Here is an 18,149-nt window from a genome sequence, read left to right as displayed (position 1 = left end):
GTCACTGGCCCGCCTCAAAAAGAGGAAATGAGTGGGAGATTTTGCCGAAACCCGGGATCGAACCAGGGACCTTTAGATCTTCAGTCTAACGCTCTCCCAACTGAGCTATTTCGGCCACAACAAGCTCCTGCTTAGCAAGCAGGGATTTCAGTGAGATCACCCTACTCTTTGTCACAGGAGAAGAGCAGAGCAGAGATGAGCCCCCAGACAATAAAAACAGCTGGCCAGTACGGGGATCGAACCCGCGACCTTGGCGTTATTAGCACCACGCTCTAACCAGCTGAGCTAACCGGCCTCCCTCCGCCATCTGTCTCTACCCGATTGAATAAAAAACTGCCTCAATGTTAGTGAACGCAACGAGACAACAAAGCTTCACGTTTTATCCCGACCAAGGGCTCGTCCGGGATTTGAACCCGGGACCTCTCGCACCCAAAGCGAGAATCAAACCCCTAGACCAACGAGCCTTCCTGTGCTGGGCCGAGAAAAAAGAGCTACTCCAGCATCAATAAAAGAAGGAACATGAACTAACGTGGAAGCAATCAAAGACCTCGAGACAGTGTTAAAGGCTAACGAACGCAAGTTGGCCTCTTAACTGACCTAAAAATGTGGCTGTGTCTAACATGTAGAGGGATGTTAGGGAGGACAGCTGAAACTGTCAGATGTCACTTAGACCAGCGGTTCTCAATTCCAGTCCTCGAGCCCCCTGCTCTTCACATTTTGTATGTTTCTCGTATAGCTTCAGACATTTGTTCCATTCAAACGTAAGTGCCCTGAGAAGTGGACATCACATGACATCCCTCCGTGATTCAAGTTCAAAGCGTATGTGTACGTTCAGTTCAAAGTGACTAACACAGAGGTGTACAGAGGTATACAGAGGTATATGATGTCACACTTGTCCATGTGTGAAGACGTTGCGCAGCGCAAATCCGTGAACCAATGTTCCAAAGTGAAGTAAACTTCGACGGATTTCCCCTGCTCAGGGAGTGGGGAGCAATGAACACTGTGTAGGGACCATGTCAATCGCAAGGAGCTCACTTCTAATGAGCTGATTATCCGAATCAGGTGTGCTAACAAAGAGAGACATGCAAAATATGCAGACCTTTGGGGAGCGAGGACTGGAATGGAGAACCGCTTCCTTATTCTTTAAGTCAGTGTGAGAAAACAGAGGTGAGAAGTTGTCTGCGTGACCCGAGTGATGCAAGGTAGTCTGCATAATACAAGAATCCGCACATGCATACTGGCGTAACAAGACCGAGAAGGTCCTTTAACACAAAAGCTAAATCTCTTTGTTAATTCGACAACACAATCGCGGCCAGTGCAAAGGTGCAAGCCTAGAGGAGGGACGGCCTCTTTGCATCAAGCCGGTCATTCGCAGCTATGCTCGTCATTCTTGAAAGGCCAGGGGAATTAGCTCAAATGGTAGAGCGCTCGCTTAGCATGCGAGAGGTAGCGGGATCGATGCCCGCATTCTCCAAGTTGGCTCATGCCCTTTTACTCACACATCCCTAAATCAGTGGTTTTCAATCCTGTCCTGGAGGCATCCCTGCCCTGCACATTTTGCATTTCCCCTCATCTAACACACCAGTTTCAAATCATCAGCTCATTAATAGAGACTGCAAGACCTGATTTGGGTGTGTCTAGCACTGACGCAATGCTGCGACACTCCCACGTTAGCTTTTTTTGGGTCTCACAGCTGCCAAAAAGTATTTCAGACATGGTCCTGTGCAAATTGGTTGCAAAACATTGCCATTTTACACACAGTTCCCTAAAGCAGTGGTTTTCAAACCTGTCCTGGAGGCACCCCTGCCCTACACATTTTGAATGTTTCCCTCATCTATCACACCTGTTTCAAATCATCAACTCATTGATAGAGACCGCAAGACCTTATTTGGGTGTGTCTAATAAGGCAGACAATCAAACTGTGCAGGGCAGGGGTGCCTCCAGGACAGGTTTGAGAACCACTGCCCTAAAGAGACCGACTGGGCATTGATGCAATGCTGCCACAGTCTCTACGTTAGTTAATTTTTTTGGACTCAAAGCTGCCAAAAAGTATTTCAGACATGGTCCTGCGCAAATTGGTTGCAAAAAGTGGTCCCACTGCGATTTGAACTCGGATCACTGGATTCAGAGTGCTAACCATTACACCATGAAACCTTACCTGGAGCAGCCGTTGCTCAAAGGGCCACAAAGACTGTCACCAGTGCCAAACTAGTGCTGTTTTTTTCTTTTCCTGCGGCAAGAAACCACACAGGTTCCACCGAGATTCGAACTCAGATCACTGGATTCAAAGCCCAGAGTGCTGACCATTACACCATGGAACCGAAACTGCTTGTTTGGTGGCCAACTGGGAAACAGATAGCTCCGTGGCAGTGGGGAAGCAGTTATACAGAGAAGTTGGAACCCAGTGATTTTTGGTCACTGGCCCGCCTCAAAAAGAGGAAATGAGTGGGAGATTTTGCCGAAACCCGGGATCGAACCAGGGACCTTTAGATCTTCAGTCTAACGCTCTCCCAACTGAGCTATTTCGGCCACAACAAGCTCCTGCTTAGCAAGCAGGGATTTCAGTGAGATCACCCTACTCTTTGTCACAGGAGAAGAGCAGAGCAGAGATGAGCCCCCAGACAATAAAAACAGCTGGCCAGTACGGGGATCGAACGCGCGACCTTGGCGTTATTAGCACCACGCTCTAACCAGCTGAGCTAACCGGCCTCCCTTCGCCATATGTCTCTACCCGATTGAATAAAAAACTGCCTCAATGTTAGTGAACGCAATGAGACAACAAAGCTTCACGTTTTATCCCGACCAAGGGCTCGTCCGGTATTTGAACCCGGGACCTCTCGCACCCAAAGCGAGAATCATACCCCTAGACCAACGAGCCTTCCTGTGCTGGGCCGAGAAAAAAGAGCTACTCCAGCATCAATAAAAGAAGGAACATGAACTAACGTGGAAGCAATCAAAGACCTCGAGACAGTGTTAAAGGCTAACGAACGCAAGTTGGCCTCTTAACTGACCTAAAAATGTGGCTGTGTCTAACATGTAGAGGGATGTTAGGGAGGACAGCTGAAACTGTCAGATGTCACTTAGACCAGCGGTTCTCAATTCCAGTCCTCGAGCCCCCTGCTCTTCACATTTTGTATGTTTCTCGTATAGCTTCAGACATTTGTTCCATTCAAACGTAAGTGCCCTGAGAAGTGGACATCACATGACATCCCTCCGTGATTCAAGTTCAAAGCGTATGTGTACGTTCAGTTCAAAGTGACTAACACAGAGGTGTACAGAGGTATACAGAGGTATATGATGTCACACTTGTCCATGTGTGAAGACGTTGCGCAGCGCAAATCCGTGAACCAATGTTCCAAAGTGAAGTAAACTTCGACGGATTTCCCCTGCTCAGGGAGTGGGGAGCAATGAACACTGTGTAGGGACCATGTCAATCGCAAGGAGCTCACTTCTAATGAGCTGATTATCCGAATCAGGTGTGCTAACAAAGAGAGACATGCAAAATATGCAGACCTTTGGGGAGCGAGGACTGGAATGGAGAACCGCTTCCTTATTCTTTAAGTCAGTGTGAGAAAAAAGAGGTGAGAAGTTGTCTGCGTGACCCGAGTGATGCAAGGTAGTCTGCATAATACAAGAATCCGCACATGCATACTGGCGTAACAAGACCGAGAAGGTCCTTTAACACAAAAGCTAAATCTCTTTGTTAATTCGACAACACAATCGCGGTCAGTGCAAAGGTGCAAGCCTAGAGGAGGGACGGCCTCTTTGCATCAAGCCGGTCATTCGCAGCTATGCTCGTCATTCTTGAAAGGCCAGGGGAATTAGCTCAAATGGTAGAGCGCTCGCTTAGCATGCGAGAGGTAGCGGGATCGATGCCCGCATTCTCCAAGTTGGCTCATGCCCTTTTACTCACACATCCCTAAATCAGTGGTTTTCAATCCTGTCCTGGAGGCATCCCTGCCCTGCACATTTTGCATTTCCCCTCATCTAACACACCAGTTTCAAATCATCAGCTCATTAATAGAGACTGCAAGACCTGATCTGGGTGTGTCTAGCACTGACGCAATGCTGCGACACTCCCACGTTAGCTTTTTTTGGGTCTCACAGCTGCCAAAAAGTATTTCAGACATGGTCCTGTGCAAATTGGTTGCAAAACATTGCCATTTTACACACAGTTCCCTAAAGCAGTGGTTTTCAAACCTGTCCTGGAGGCACCCCTGCCCTACACATTTTGAATGTTTCCCTCATCTATCACACCTGTTTCAAATCATCAACTCATTGATAGAGACCGCAAGACCTTATTTGGGTGTGTCTAATAAGGCAGACAATCAAACTGTGCAGGGCAGGGGTGCCTCCAGGACAGGTTTGAGAACCACTGCCCTAAAGAGACCGACTGGGCATCGATGCAATGCTGCCACAGTCTCTACGTTAGTTAATTTTTTTGGACTCAAAGCTGCCAAAAAGTATTTCAGACATGGTCCTGCGCAAATTGGTTGCAAAAAGTGGTCCCACCGCGATTTGAACTCGGATCACTGGATTCAGAGTGCTAACCATTACACCATGAAACCTTACCTGGAGCAGCCGTTGCTCACAGGGCCACAAAGACTGTCACCAGTGCCAAACTAGTGCTGTTTTTTTCTTTTCCTGCGGCAAGAAACCACACAGGTTCCACCGAGATTCGAACTCAGATCGCTGGATTCAAAGCCCAGAGTGCTGACCATTACACCATGGAACCGAAACTGCTTGTTTGGTGGCCAACTGGGAAACAGATAGCTCCGTGGCAGTGGGGAAGCAGTTATACAGAGAAGTTGGAACCCAGTGATTTTTGGTCACTGGCCCGCCTCAAAAAGAGGAAATGAGTGGGAGATTTTGCCGAAACCCGGGATCGAACCAGGGACCTTTAGATCTTCAGTCTAAAGCCCCCTGCTCTTCACATTTTGTATGTTTCTCGTATAGCTTCAGACATTTGTTCCATTCAAACGTAAGTGCCCTGAGAAGTGGACATCACATGACATCCCTCCGTGATTCAAGTTCAAAGCGTATGTGTACGTTCAGTTCAAAGTGACTAACACAGAGGTGTACAGAGGTATACAGAGGTATATGATGTCACACTTGTCCATGTGTGAAGACGTTGCGCAGCGCAAATCCGTGAACCAATGTTCCAAAGTGAAGTAAACTTCGACGGATTTCCCCTGCTCAGGGAGTGGGGAGCAATGAACACTGTGTAGGGACCATGTCAATCGCAAGGAGCTCACTTCTAATGAGCTGATTATCCGAATCAGGTGTGCTAACAAAGAGAGACATGCAAAATATGCAGACCTTTGGGGAGCGAGGACTGGAATGGAGAACCGCTTCCTTATTCTTTAAGTCAGTGTGAGAAAAAAGAGGTGAGAAGTTGTCTGCGTGACCCGAGTGATGCAAGGTAGTCTGCATAATACAAGAATCCGCACATGCATACTGGCGTAACAAGACCGAGAAGGTCCTTTAACACAAAAGCTAAATCTCTTTGTTAATTCGACAACACAATCGCGGCCAGTGCAAAGGTGCAAGCCTAGAGGAGGGACGGCCTCTTTGCATCAAGCCGGTCATTCGCAGCTATGCTCGTCATTCTTGAAAGGCCAGGGGAATTAGCTCAAATGGTAGAGCGCTCGCTTAGCATGCGAGAGGTAGCGGGATCGATGCCCGCATTCTCCAAGTTGGCTCATGCCCTTTTACTCACACATCCCTAAATCAGTGGTTTTCAATCCTGTCCTGGAGGCATCCCTGCCCTGCACATTTTGCATTTCCCCTCATCTAACACACCAGTTTCAAATCATCAGCTCATTAATAGAGACTGCAAGACCTGATCTGGGTGTGTCTAGCACTGACGCAATGCTGCGACACTCCCACGTTAGCTTTTTTTGGGTCTCACAGCTGCCAAAAAGTATTTCAGACATGGTCCTGTGCAAATTGGTTGCAAAACATTGCCATTTTACACACAGTTCCCTAAAGCAGTGGTTTTCAAACCTGTCCTGGAGGCACCCCTGCCCTACACATTTTGAATGTTTCCCTCATCTATCACACCTGTTTCAAATCATCAACTCATTGATAGAGACCGCAAGACCTTATTTGGGTGTGTCTAATAAGGCAGACAATCAAACTGTGCAGGGCAGGGGTGCCTCCAGGACAGGTTTGAGAACCACTGCCCTAAAGAGACCGACTGGGCATCGATGCAATGCTGCCACAGTCTCTACGTTAGTTAATTTTTTTGGACTCAAAGCTGCCAAAAAGTATTTCAGACATGGTCCTGCGCAAATTGGTTGCAAAAAGTGGTCCCACCGCGATTTGAACTCGGATCACTGGATTCAGAGTGCTAACCATTACACCATGAAACCTTACCTGGAGCAGCCGTTGCTCACAGGGCCACAAAGACTGTCACCAGTGCCAAACTAGTGCTGTTTTTTTCTTTTCCTGCGGCAAGAAACCACACAGGTTCCACCGAGATTCGAACTCAGATCGCTGGATTCAAAGCCCAGAGTGCTGACCATTACACCATGGAACCGAAACTGCTTGTTTGGTGGCCAACTGGGAAACAGATAGCTCCGCGGCAGTGGGGAAGCAGTTATACAGAGAAGTTGGAACCCAGTGATTTTTGGTCACTGGCCCGCCTCAAAAAGAGGAAATGAGTGGGAGATTTTGCCGAAACCCGGGATCGAACCAGGGACCTTTAGATCTTCAGTCTAACGCTCTCCCAACTGAGCTATTTCGGCCACAACAAGCTCCTGCTTAACTCTTTGTCACAGGAGAAGAGCAGAGCAGAGATGAGCCCCCAGACAATAAAAACAGCTGGCCAGTACGGGGATCGAACCCGCGACCTTGGCGTTATTAGCACCACGCTCTAACCAGCTGAGCTAACCGGCCTCCCTTCGCCATATGTCTCTACCCGATTGAATAAAAAACTGCCTCAATGTTAGTGAACGCAACGAGACAACAAAGCTTCACGTTTTATCCCGACCAAGGGCTCGTCCGGGATTTGAACCCGGGACCTCTCGCACCCAAAGCGAGAATCATACCCCTAGACCAACGAGCCTTCCTGTGCTGGGCCGAGAAAAAAGAGCTACTCCAGCATCAATAAAAGAAGGAACATGAACTAACGTGGAAGCAATCAAAGACCTCGAGACAGTGTTAAAGGCTAACGAACGCAAGTTGGCCTCTTAACTGACCTAAAAATGTGGCTGTGTCTAACATGTAGAGGGATGTTAGGGAGGACAGCTGAAACTGTCAGATGTCACTTAGACCAGCGGTTCTCAATTCCAGTCCTCGAGCCCCCTGCTCTTCACATTTTGTATGTTTCTCGTATAGCTTCAGACATTTGTTCCATTCAAACGTAAGTGCCCTGAGAAGTGGACATCACATGACATCCCTATGCTATGCTCGTCATTCTTGAAAGGCCAGGGGAATTAGCTCAAATGGTAGAGCGCTCGCTTAGCATGCGAGAGGTAGCGGGATCGATGCCCGCATTCTCCAAGTTGGCTCATGCCCTTTTACTCACACATCCCTAAATCAGTGGTTTTCAATCCTGTCCTGGAGGCATCCCTGCCCTGCACATTTTGCATTTCCCCTCATCTAACACACCAGTTTCAAATCATCAGCTCATTAATAGAGACTGCAAGACCTGATTTGGGTGTGTCTAGCACTGCGGAATGCTGCGACACTCCCACGTTAGCGTTTTTTTTGGGTCTCACAGCTGCCAAAAAGTATTTCAGACATGGTCCTGTGCAAATTGGTTGCAAAACATTGCCATTTTACACACAGTTCCCTAAAGCAGTGGTTTTCAAACCTGTTTTGGAGGCACCCCTGCCCTACACATTTTGAATGTTTCCCTCATCTATCACACCTGTTTCAAATCATCAACTCATTGATAGAGACCGCAAGACCTTATTTGGGTGTGTCTAATAAGGCAGACAATCAAACTGTGCAGGGCAGGGGTGCCTCCAGGACAGGTTTGAGAACCACTGCCCTAAAGAGACCGACTGGGCATCGATGCAATGCTGCCACAGTCTCTACGTTAGTTAATTTTTTTGGACTCAAAGCTGCCAAAAAGTATTTCAGACATGGTCCTGCGCAAATTGGTTGCAAAAAGTGGTCCCACCGCGATTTGAACTCGGATCACTGGATTCAGAGTGCTAACCATTACACCATGAAACCTTACCTGGAGCAGCCGTTGCTCACAGGGCCACAAAGACTGTCACCAGTGCCAAACTAGTGCTGTTTTTTTCTTTTCCTGCGGCAAGAAACCACACAGGTTCCACCGAGATTCGAACTCAGATCGCTGGATTCAAAGCCCAGAGTGCTGACCATTACACCATGGAACCGAAACTGCTTGTTTGGTGGCCAACTGGGAAACAGATAGCTCCGTGGCAGTGGGGAAGCAGTTATACAGAGAAGTTGGAACCCAGTGATTTTTGGTCACTGGCCCGCCTCAAAAAGAGGAAATGAGTGGGAGATTTTGCCGAAACCCGGGATCGAACCAGGGAACTTTAGATCTTCAGTCTAAAGCCCCCTGCTCTTCACATTTTGTATGTTTCTCGTATAGCTTCAGACATTTGTTCCATTCAAACGTAAGTGCCCTGAGAAGTGGACATCACATGACATCCCTCCGTGATTCAAGTTCAAAGCGTATGTGTACGTTCAGTTCAAAGTGACTAACACAGAGGTGTACAGAGGTATATGATGTCACACTTGTCCATGTGTGAAGACGTTGCGCAGCGCAAATCCGTGAACCAATGTTCCAAAGTGAAGTAAACTTCGACGGATTTCCCCTGCTCAGGGAGTGGGGAGCAATGAACACTGTGTAGGGACCATGTCAATCGCAAGGAGCTCACTTCTAATGAGCTGATTATCCGAATCAGGTGTGCTAACAAAGAGAGACATGCAAAATATGCAGACCTTTGGGGAGCGAGGACTGGAATGGAGAACCGCTTCCTTATTCTTTAAGTCAGTGTGAGAAAAAAGAGGTGAGAAGTTGTCTGCGTGACCCGAGTGATGCAAGGTAGTCTGCATAATACAAGAATCCGCACATGCATACTGGCGTAACAAGACCGAGAAGGTCCTTTAACACAAAAGCTAAATCTCTTTGTTAATTCGACAACACAATCGCGGCCAGTGCAAAGGTGCAAGCCTAGAGGAGGGACGGCCTCTTTGCATCAAGCCGGTCATTCGCAGCTATGCTCGTCATTCTTAAAAGGCCAGGGGAATTAGCTCAAATGGTAGAGCGCTCGCTTAGCATGCGAGAGGTAGCGGGATCGATGCCCGCATTCTCCAAGTTGGCTCATGCCCTTTTACTCACACATCCCTAAATCAGTGGTTTTCAATCCTGTCCTGGAGGCATCCCTGCCCTGCACATTTTGCATTTCCCCTCATCTAACACACCAGTTTCAAATCATCAGCTCATTAATAGAGACTGCAAGACCTGATTTGGGTGTGTCTAGCACTGCGGAATGCTGCGACACTCCCACGTTAGCTTTTTTTGGGTCTCACAGCTGCCAAAAAGTATTTCAGACATGGTCCTGTGCAAATTGGTTGCAAAACATTGCCATTTTACACACAGTTCCCTAAAGCAGTGGTTTTCAAACCTGTCCTGGAGGCACCCCTGCCCTACACATTTTGAATGTTTCCCTCATCTATCACACCTGTTTCAAATCATCTACTCATTGATAGAGACCGCAAGACCTTATTTGGGTGTGTCTAATAAGGCAGACAATCAAACTGTGCAGGGCAGGGGTGCCTCCAGGACAGGTTTGAGAACCACTGCCCTAAAGAGACCGACTGGGCATCGATGCAATGCTGCCACAGTCTCTACGTTAGTTAATTTTTTTGGACTCAAAGCTGCCAAAAAGTATTTCAGACATGGTCCTGCGCAAATTGGTTGCAAAAAGTGGTCCCACCGCGATTTGAACTCGGATCACTGGATTCAGAGTGCTAACCATTACACCATGAAACCTTACCTGGAGCAGCCGTTGCTCACAGGGCCACAAAGACTGTCACCAGTGCCAAACTAGTGCTGTTTTTTTCTTTTCCTGCGGCAAGAAACCACACAGGTTCCACCGAGATTCGAACTCAGATCGCTGGATTTAAAGCCCAGAGTGCTGACCATTACACCATGGAACCGAAACTGCTTGTTTGGTGGCCAACTGGGAAACAGATAGCTCCGTGGCAGTGGGGAAGCAGTTATACAGAGAAGTTGGAACCCAGTGATTTTTGGTCACTGGCCCGCCTCAAAAAGAGGAAATGAGTGGGAGATTTTGCCGAAACCCGGGATCGAACCAGGGACCTTTAGATCTTCAGTCTAACGCTCTCCCAACTCCGCCAAAGCTGGGGAACAATTGTCTGTATAAGAAGGGGGGGAAGAGGGGAGAGAGAGGAAGAGAAGCGCGAGAAATTCAGGAAATCGTAGGTTCGAATCCACGCTGTCACATAAAGTTATGCGTGTATTTGTTAAAAATCGTAAATCGATTGTTTCGTGTCCAAGTTTGATTTTAAAAGTAATGTATTTGAATTTAATTATTGTTTCGTTTCTAAGATTGATTTTGACAGTAATGTTTTTGATTTAATAATTCTTTCGTTTCTAAGATTGATTTTTATTTTATTCTCATTATCATTATCATTAGTCAAAGTGCATTTATTAAGGCAATCATTTCCTGTGGCAGTAGGGACAAAATAACCTCCTTATTACGGCATTCACACTTTATTGTATCATATTACTTACTGCAAAGCTACACGTGACACTGAATTTAACTGTAAACTGAATGTCATTACATTCAATAAAACAAATAAATACAACACACCAGTCAAAGAGAAATATATTTATTAACTATATACATATTTAAAAAAATGTAGGAAAAGTACTAAATTCAATATAAAATTAAGAATTTTAAGTGCACACGCTATATAAAATAAGTACAAAAAAATATATAAATATATACATCAAAATCTACACATTTTGGTATTTTACTTTATACTGCTTCCTCTACACATAAACCTTTCTATAATAATAATAATAATAGTTTAACTTTATTTAATATGTATATATATTTCCATATGTATTATAGTGTATTCACATACATACCCACATGTTTATAATAATAATAATAATAATAATAATAATAATACAAGATAAAAAAAAGTGCACAGTATAACTCTTTAACATTAAATATGGCTGGAAGATAAAAAACAGAACAGATCCAACCAAGAGAACAAAATGAATGTATCACACATAAATAAATGAGTTATCTTCTCATAATCTGTAACCACTGCTGCTTTGTAATTGTTTCTTTATTAGGGCAATATATTTTGCCTTTGTACTGGCTATGGCCAGTTTCTTGAGTACGAAATTGGCCACACTTTCTGCACGAATTTGCTTTTACAGTGCGATTGTACGATCGTTTGGTTGGAGTGGCTGTGTCATTTGCAGGTGGCTCAGAGGAAATTGCTCCAGGGTTAATGGTGGAAAATGGGGCTGGGCAGGGCACCAGAAACATCTGAGACACAACAGGGGCAGTGGGTGTGTCAGGAACCAATGGGTGTGGTGCTGTCGGCCTGGGACAAATTGTCCTTAGCTGGCTGGACGTGGCTGAACGCTGAGGGTGTACGGCTGATGGCCAGATTGAAGTTGCTGTGGCAGATGTACAGGTAGCTGAGGGCGCAATCTTTCTAAACTTTGTCTTTGCCTGTCCAGCTGTGTCTGGTGGCATCTGGTAGGTATGCAACTGGTGGCTATATTGTGGAGGCACAACAGGCTGTACTCGTGCTGGAGGCAAAACATCCAAAGCCACTGGACGTGCCTCTGGAAGGTCCAGCCCTTGCAACAGCAAGGAGACCTCCTGACCCTTTAAACGGTTATTGTGCCATGTCGTAAGGGTCCTCTGATTTACCTCAACTAGCTGAAGGGTTGTGTCACTCATCACCGTTCCATTGCTCAGGATTAGCTGCCGAATTTTTCTGTAATCACGAAGAATGAGATCCCATCTAGACAGACATTCTGTCCGCTGTTTCTTGGGGCTTCGGTGGATGTTACATAACCTTATGAAAATCATTTCAACAAGGCGACAGCAATTAGGCCACTGTGCTGGAGAGCCGCTAGAACCCAAAACACACCTTTTTGTGCTGTCGACACCAGGAGTGAAGACAGCTTTCTTTTTTGGGGACCTAAAACGTCCTGTAAGTAGCCTGTCTTGATGACGAGCAGCATACACCACCCTGTCTTTATCAAATTTGTCCAGGTTCTGCCACAGACCCACAATGGTCGCAACTTGTTGGTTGGTAAGTGTGAGGCTTGTCTGTGTGCGCAGCTCCACCAGACACTCTGCCAACGCATCCACCCGGTCCATTCCAGGAATGCAGTGTTCGTCAACAGCCTGGAAATATATAACTGTTGGTTAGGTATTTACATGCTGTTAAGTAAGTTTACGGCTTAATGGCAGATAACTAAATGAGTGACAATTCGTATAGAAAAGGAAATTTTACCATTGCTGAGGGCACTGGTGTATCTAAAGGATCCTGGACACTGGGTACTGGTGCAGCTGAAGGAGCCCGGACTGTGAACAATGGTGAATCCTGGACACTGGGTACTGGTGCAGCTGAAGGAGCCCGGACTCTGAGCAGTGGTGGAGCCTGGACACTGGGCAGTGGTGCAGCTACACTGGGCACTGGTGCAGCTGAAGGAGCCCGGACTCTGAGCAGTGGTGGAGCCTGGACACTGGGCAGTGGTGGAGTCTGGACACTGGGCAGTGGTGCAGCTACACTGGGCACTGGTGCAGCTGAAGGAGCCCGGACTCTGAACAATGGTGGAGCCTGGACACTGAGCAGTGATGCAGCTACACTGGGCACTGGTGCAGTTGAAGGAGCCCGGACTCTGAGCAGTGGTGGAGCCTGGACACTGGGCAGTGGTGGAGTCTGGACACTGGGCAGTGGTGGAGTTTGGACACTGGGCAATGGTGGAGTCTGGACACTGGGCAATGGTGGAGTCTGGACACTGGGCAGTGGTGGAGTCTGGACACTGGGCAGTGGTGGAGTTTGGACACTGGGCAGTGGTGGAATTTTGACACTGGGCAGTGGTGCAGCTGTAGGAGCCTGGACACTGGGAACTGGTGCAGGTGGTAGAACTGGTGGACCTGAAAGGACTAAGTCATCTGATGCCACAAGATTTGCCACTGTGGCTTCCTCTCCAAAGAAATCAATGAAACCCTCATCCTTTTCCACTTGCTCCTCCACATCTATCTCCTCCAGCAATTGAGAGGTCCTATCAGAGGTAGGGCACATGTCCTCCAGGGGCTGACTATTCTGCCTCAACAAGTACTGTACTCCAATGAGCTCCCCTGAGGAAATATTTGTAACAGGAAACATTTTTAATGGAAATTATGCAGAAAGGTTTATTTAGAAATGCAGTAAATATTTTGTTGTCCACTTCTGTATGAACAATATATATCTAATTCAGAGGGTATCATAAAAAGACAGGATTACTCTATATTCTACTATGTATTTTATTTTCTGCCCTGAAACCTAGAACACAGAATAATGTATAAATATTCTGGTAGTATAATTTTTCTCTGATATGTCAAAATTACATTATTATTGTCCAAAAGCACTTGTAATTTTACCAAAAACATGCTACATCATGAGCTGCATTTATCAAAATATTTTTACCTGTGTATACTGCAGGTGGAGTGAAGCTAGGGACCAATTTCCTGCCATACAACTTATTGTAGTTCTCATTGACAGAGTAAACCAGCTCCCCTGTGTAAGAGCGCAGAGTTGAACCTCCATCTGCAACAGCAGCTTCAGCGCGGTCCTGATTCCAGCGTAATAAACCTTCCAGGAGATAAATCTGGAAGTTCAGGCTGTTTGCGCTATTCCCTAGAAAAAGAAATAGAAAGCCAAATATTGCTTTGAGAAAATGCAAAACAGAAAATTTAATCTGCAAATATCTTGATAAACAGGAATTAGTGGCAAAATGTGGTATATTCTGACATGACAAACCTGGAATAAATCTGTTTAGGTGGCAGTGAAATGATTCCAGGGATGTGGAGCCTCTGGCACAACGATAAGTTTTTAGAACCACCCCACCCTTGCTTGTAGTTCCAGTTTCAGTATAGAGCGGCACATTTGGAGGGTCTTGGATACAGGTGATGTGCCGCCTCTGGACATTCCAGATGTGCTGCATTCTCACACTGTCAAGTAGAGGAACACCAAGAGCATCATTCCCCTTGCCACCCATGAGCTCTCTGATGAGCATATCAAGGAGGCGGAAAGTGGTTTCTTCTCCCCGTGTTCTCCTCCTGCAGTGCTGGAGCAGCTCAGCTTTAGTTAAATGATGGTCCAGTTCTGCCTCCGACAGAGTAGGCCAGCCCTGTTGGATGAGTTGCTCCCTTTTGGCCTGTCTCAGCAGAGTGAGATCCCCTGCATCCCACTCAAAAATACAGGATGACAGCCTTGCCATAAAAGTAGGGTACAACTGGTGGGCGTCAGTGGTGCACCCTACTGCCAGACGTCGCATAAAATGCCAAATGTCTAGGCGGACGATGACATCTGGCCAGCCGCTGAACCGCCTCTTCAATTTAGTCTCTCCCACTTTCTTGCAACAATCACAGTCCACATAAATGATAGTGGGAGGATCAACACCAGCACTCCGGTATCGCTCCATGAGCCCTGCAGCCATGAGGTCTAACCCAGCCCCTTCATTCGCAGTCAGGACACTCATCAGCACCTGACCTATCTCATTGCCCACTGAGGTAAGCCACTGTGCTGTGCCTTTCGCAGGCCCGCTCAACTTCTTGGTGATCTGAAAGAAACAATAAGCATAGCAAATAATACAACATGCATCCAAATCAGTTACACTGAAAAAAATAAAGCTCTCTTGGTCTAACAATACATTATAGATAAGGGTACAGTCAATTAAGCAGCTTGTCTGACCTTCTTAGTTGAATCCATTTTTAAGATTGATCCATACGTGGATGTTATGCTGGCCTTTATGTGATCGAGCCTGTTGAGAATGTCCTGACTATATACAGTGAGGAGCCATTTGTAGCTGGGTACTGAAGCAAGTGGTGGTGGCTCCTGGAAGTGCAGCGGATGCAGGCCACGATTATCAAAAAAGGCCACACACTCTGATGTGTACCGAAGCGCACGTTTCAACCACTCCTCACTGTGGTTCTCTCTCAGCTGGCCGATGATCCTCACTGGGCCATTCCCCATGCCCCTCTCACGCAGCAAGCGAAGAACCCGAATGTCACAGGCATACCTTGGAAAAAAGCATTCATTTAAGTATCTTATTATAAGGTATCTAATTATTGTAGGAAATATTTATCAGAAAGGGTAGTACATAAGTGAAAATGACTGCAAAATAATTACTTGCGTGTGAGGATGACCCTGAATTCAGATCGATGGGCCAGGTCCAACTGCTGCAGCACAGCATGACTCCAGGACAGATAGCTGGTTCTACACCTGGTGCAGATCAGGGTCTCTGTCACCAGGTTGTAGTATCTGTCAATGTCTAACACCTGTCGTACCCTCCTGTGCAGTCCACCACCACACAGCTGTTGCCTGGCACAGGCAGGGTTAGTACACTGGAGCCGCACCTTCCACAGCTTATATGGCATCCAGAGCAAGAGACGCTGTGAAAAAAACCTATCAGGTGTTGGAGCTTGGTGGTACAACAGGGCTGGTGGTGGGGGGTGATACCACAACTGTAGGTTTTCACGCAGCTCCAGCTTTCCCTTTGCACCAACCCTAAAAAGTGCTTCTGACACCCACTTCTGGTCTTGCTGTGGCATTGTCTGTGGCCACAGAAGGGGGAGATCTTCTGGCTGAGATGAGACCTGCTGATATTATCAAAAACACTGGTTTAAATAAAAGCTAAGAGAGCATTAAATGATGAAGACATGGCTATATTTTGAATGAGATCTTACTGGGCTCCTCACAACAGTATTCTCAGAAACAGTTGATGGCGTTGCTGTTTTTATGATGCGTTGTGAACTCTGAGGTGGAGGAAGGAAGAAGGAAGAGGAGGACTGGATGACGGGCTGATGAGGTTTGGGGGATGGAGGAGGATGAGGATCAGAGGGTGGACATGAAACTGTAGCTGAACTGGAGTGCTCTAACATCTGTGGAGTCAAACATTATGAATAATTTATTAAGGGGATTGCCATGTTTTTAATACATTAAAATTACATAGTGATAAAGTCATGATGACATTATAAAAGTCTTGATGTCTTTTAATATTAACCTGAGAGGTTTTCCTCTGGGTGCTCAAATTAGGTTTTGCTGCTGCCACATGTGAGCCTCCAAACCTTGACTTTTCAAACTAAAAAGATTTGTCATGGTTAGTGATAACAAAACCCTAACACTATAGTTAAAGGTTGAGATGTTTCAGTATCTGCAGTGATGCATGCAATAGTGTGGTCTGCTTACCATTGACAATGTCAGTTTAGGTCTCTTTGCAGGACATGACACATCGCTGACAGAGGGTGTGCTTTGGGCCGGGGTGCTCTGTGATGCTTCCCCTGTGACTGGTGGATGAACCTGTGACACATGCATAAAGTACAAAACAGTCTTCCTAATGTGATTTTAGATATAAAGACACATTGATGTTGCAAACACATCTATCTATTTATGCAACTTGAACCAGGCTAATTGAAGTTACCTTGTGAAAGCCACAAATACATGTCTGAGCTTCCTTCAGAAGAGTGGTCTGTCCCCTCATTTGCAGAGGGCACTTTTCTATCTGTGAACATGAATTATACCTCTGACACTGGATCTCAAAACAGCAATAAGTCATCATAATTATATCAATATAACATTGTATTTTACATGTAATTACTTAACCATACACATAAATAAAAATACCACAATGTATTGTCAAAAAAGTTTGTTAGTTTGCCCATGAATCTAGCTGCATAACTTACCTTCTGATACATCTCATGCCATCTTTTTTGTCGGGGAGAAGGTCTATTCCCCTGTGTAGATGGCCAAACTCCTGTTTGGGCAAAACTCTCCAGACGCGCAAGCCATTCAGCATTACTCATGCCTTTGTGAGACTTAGCTGAAGCCATGTCGTTGCCTGAAACACTACATAACACGTTACACTAACTGCCATTGTAGCCTGTAGCATTTACCCTCCTGTTGTGTTCATTTCATGATAGCTAGTTGTGTTCCTGGTCCAGAACGACCGCCATATTATAGCAGATTATAAGTTCATTATAATACACATATTATCTTACATATAACATGTTGTGATTTATTTATTTATTATTTAATGCCATGTCAGCAGCAGGGGCTATATTCATGCCAAGAGGAAACATTTCAATTGCACAATTCAGTCATATATATAATGTCAAAACAATTATATAACATTTATATATATATATATATATATATATATATATATATATATATATATATATATATATATATATATGTATGTTTGTATCTATGTGTGTATGTTTGTACAAATATAAAAAAATACATATAATAAGATTATAACAAGAACAAAAGTATAAGAACAATTACATAGAGTCTTAACAAGTTGTGATAGATCTTTCTATTATGGCTGTATGTCTCAATGACCTAGGCTCATACAACACGTTTATGAGTATAAATAAATAAATAAATATATAGCATTATGGATTAATTTGACTAAAACAAATACTCAGATTAAACATATTGTGGTCTTTCAACTGTGTCCATGTGATAAGGGCATGAACCTGAATGTATAAACTTATCCATTCACTTCTTTTGACTGGTCATAACATATGTACAAACATATAACATACGTGTAAAAGTTAAACAAAACATTAACATTTTCCAAATTTATTTTGTGTGTTCAAATGCCGCATTTGGAAAAAGCTGTGGAACCTTATGACAATTAAATAAAAAGCATTTTTTTTTCATTGAGAAAACTTGTTAATCGGTTAAATTCGACATATTTACAGTTACGTTAGCTCCGGTCGTAATAGTATTTACACATCAGTGACAGTTGACGTTACGTAGTATCAAGCGGTAATCATAGGCTAATTTACATGGCCAATCTTGCTATTCCTAAAGAACAAAAATCCTAAACCATTTCATTCATATCAAGATATAAATAACATACATGAGCGGAATGTAAATAATTT

At 45.2% G+C, this 18,149-nt stretch overlaps 18 non-coding genes across 18 annotated transcripts; 5 read left to right on the top strand and 13 right to left on the bottom strand.

Annotated features, from left to right (window-relative positions):
• Window positions 1-42: 42 nt before the first annotated feature.
• On the bottom strand, window positions 43-115 carry trnaf-gaa (transfer RNA phenylalanine (anticodon GAA)). Its single transcript has one exon. It is a non-coding gene; the product is annotated as a tRNA-Phe (tRNA).
• Window positions 116-221: 106 nt separating this feature from the next.
• Window positions 222-295, bottom strand: trnai-aau (transfer RNA isoleucine (anticodon AAU)). Its single transcript has one exon. It is a non-coding gene; the product is annotated as a tRNA-Ile (tRNA).
• Window positions 296-392: 97 nt separating this feature from the next.
• trnap-ugg (transfer RNA proline (anticodon UGG)) lies at window positions 393-464 on the bottom strand. The gene has a single exon. It is a non-coding gene; the product is annotated as a tRNA-Pro (tRNA).
• A 937-nt stretch (window positions 465-1,401) lies between these two features.
• On the top strand, window positions 1,402-1,474 carry trnaa-agc (transfer RNA alanine (anticodon AGC)). Its single transcript has one exon. It is a non-coding gene; the product is annotated as a tRNA-Ala (tRNA).
• A 775-nt stretch (window positions 1,475-2,249) lies between these two features.
• On the bottom strand, window positions 2,250-2,321 carry trnaq-uug (transfer RNA glutamine (anticodon UUG)). Its single transcript has one exon. It is a non-coding gene; the product is annotated as a tRNA-Gln (tRNA).
• A 135-nt stretch (window positions 2,322-2,456) lies between these two features.
• On the bottom strand, window positions 2,457-2,529 carry trnaf-gaa (transfer RNA phenylalanine (anticodon GAA)). Its single transcript has one exon. It is a non-coding gene; the product is annotated as a tRNA-Phe (tRNA).
• Window positions 2,530-2,635: 106 nt separating this feature from the next.
• trnai-aau (transfer RNA isoleucine (anticodon AAU)) lies at window positions 2,636-2,709 on the bottom strand. Its single transcript has one exon. It is a non-coding gene; the product is annotated as a tRNA-Ile (tRNA).
• A 97-nt stretch (window positions 2,710-2,806) lies between these two features.
• trnap-ugg (transfer RNA proline (anticodon UGG)) lies at window positions 2,807-2,878 on the bottom strand. Its single transcript has one exon. It is a non-coding gene; the product is annotated as a tRNA-Pro (tRNA).
• A 937-nt stretch (window positions 2,879-3,815) lies between these two features.
• On the top strand, window positions 3,816-3,888 carry trnaa-agc (transfer RNA alanine (anticodon AGC)). Its single transcript has one exon. It is a non-coding gene; the product is annotated as a tRNA-Ala (tRNA).
• Window positions 3,889-4,663: 775 nt separating this feature from the next.
• trnaq-uug (transfer RNA glutamine (anticodon UUG)) lies at window positions 4,664-4,735 on the bottom strand. The gene has a single exon. It is a non-coding gene; the product is annotated as a tRNA-Gln (tRNA).
• Window positions 4,736-5,621: 886 nt separating this feature from the next.
• Window positions 5,622-5,694, top strand: trnaa-agc (transfer RNA alanine (anticodon AGC)). The gene has a single exon. It is a non-coding gene; the product is annotated as a tRNA-Ala (tRNA).
• A 775-nt stretch (window positions 5,695-6,469) lies between these two features.
• Window positions 6,470-6,541, bottom strand: trnaq-uug (transfer RNA glutamine (anticodon UUG)). The gene has a single exon. It is a non-coding gene; the product is annotated as a tRNA-Gln (tRNA).
• Window positions 6,542-6,676: 135 nt separating this feature from the next.
• On the bottom strand, window positions 6,677-6,749 carry trnaf-gaa (transfer RNA phenylalanine (anticodon GAA)). The gene has a single exon. It is a non-coding gene; the product is annotated as a tRNA-Phe (tRNA).
• Window positions 6,750-6,826: 77 nt separating this feature from the next.
• trnai-aau (transfer RNA isoleucine (anticodon AAU)) lies at window positions 6,827-6,900 on the bottom strand. The gene has a single exon. It is a non-coding gene; the product is annotated as a tRNA-Ile (tRNA).
• Window positions 6,901-6,997: 97 nt separating this feature from the next.
• Window positions 6,998-7,069, bottom strand: trnap-ugg (transfer RNA proline (anticodon UGG)). The gene has a single exon. It is a non-coding gene; the product is annotated as a tRNA-Pro (tRNA).
• Window positions 7,070-7,433: 364 nt separating this feature from the next.
• trnaa-agc (transfer RNA alanine (anticodon AGC)) lies at window positions 7,434-7,506 on the top strand. The gene has a single exon. It is a non-coding gene; the product is annotated as a tRNA-Ala (tRNA).
• Window positions 7,507-8,282: 776 nt separating this feature from the next.
• On the bottom strand, window positions 8,283-8,354 carry trnaq-uug (transfer RNA glutamine (anticodon UUG)). Its single transcript has one exon. It is a non-coding gene; the product is annotated as a tRNA-Gln (tRNA).
• Window positions 8,355-9,230: 876 nt separating this feature from the next.
• trnaa-agc (transfer RNA alanine (anticodon AGC)) lies at window positions 9,231-9,303 on the top strand. The gene has a single exon. It is a non-coding gene; the product is annotated as a tRNA-Ala (tRNA).
• Window positions 9,304-18,149: the final 8,846 nt, after the last annotated feature.

The sequence above is a fragment of the Carassius gibelio genome, chromosome A23 (assembly GCF_023724105.1).
Source record: "Carassius gibelio isolate Cgi1373 ecotype wild population from Czech Republic chromosome A23, carGib1.2-hapl.c, whole genome shotgun sequence".
Classification (NCBI taxonomy): Eukaryota; Metazoa; Chordata; class Actinopteri; order Cypriniformes; family Cyprinidae; genus Carassius; species Carassius gibelio.
Note: the sequence above shows the minus strand (reverse complement) of the source record. Positions and strands in the feature narration are given on the sequence as shown.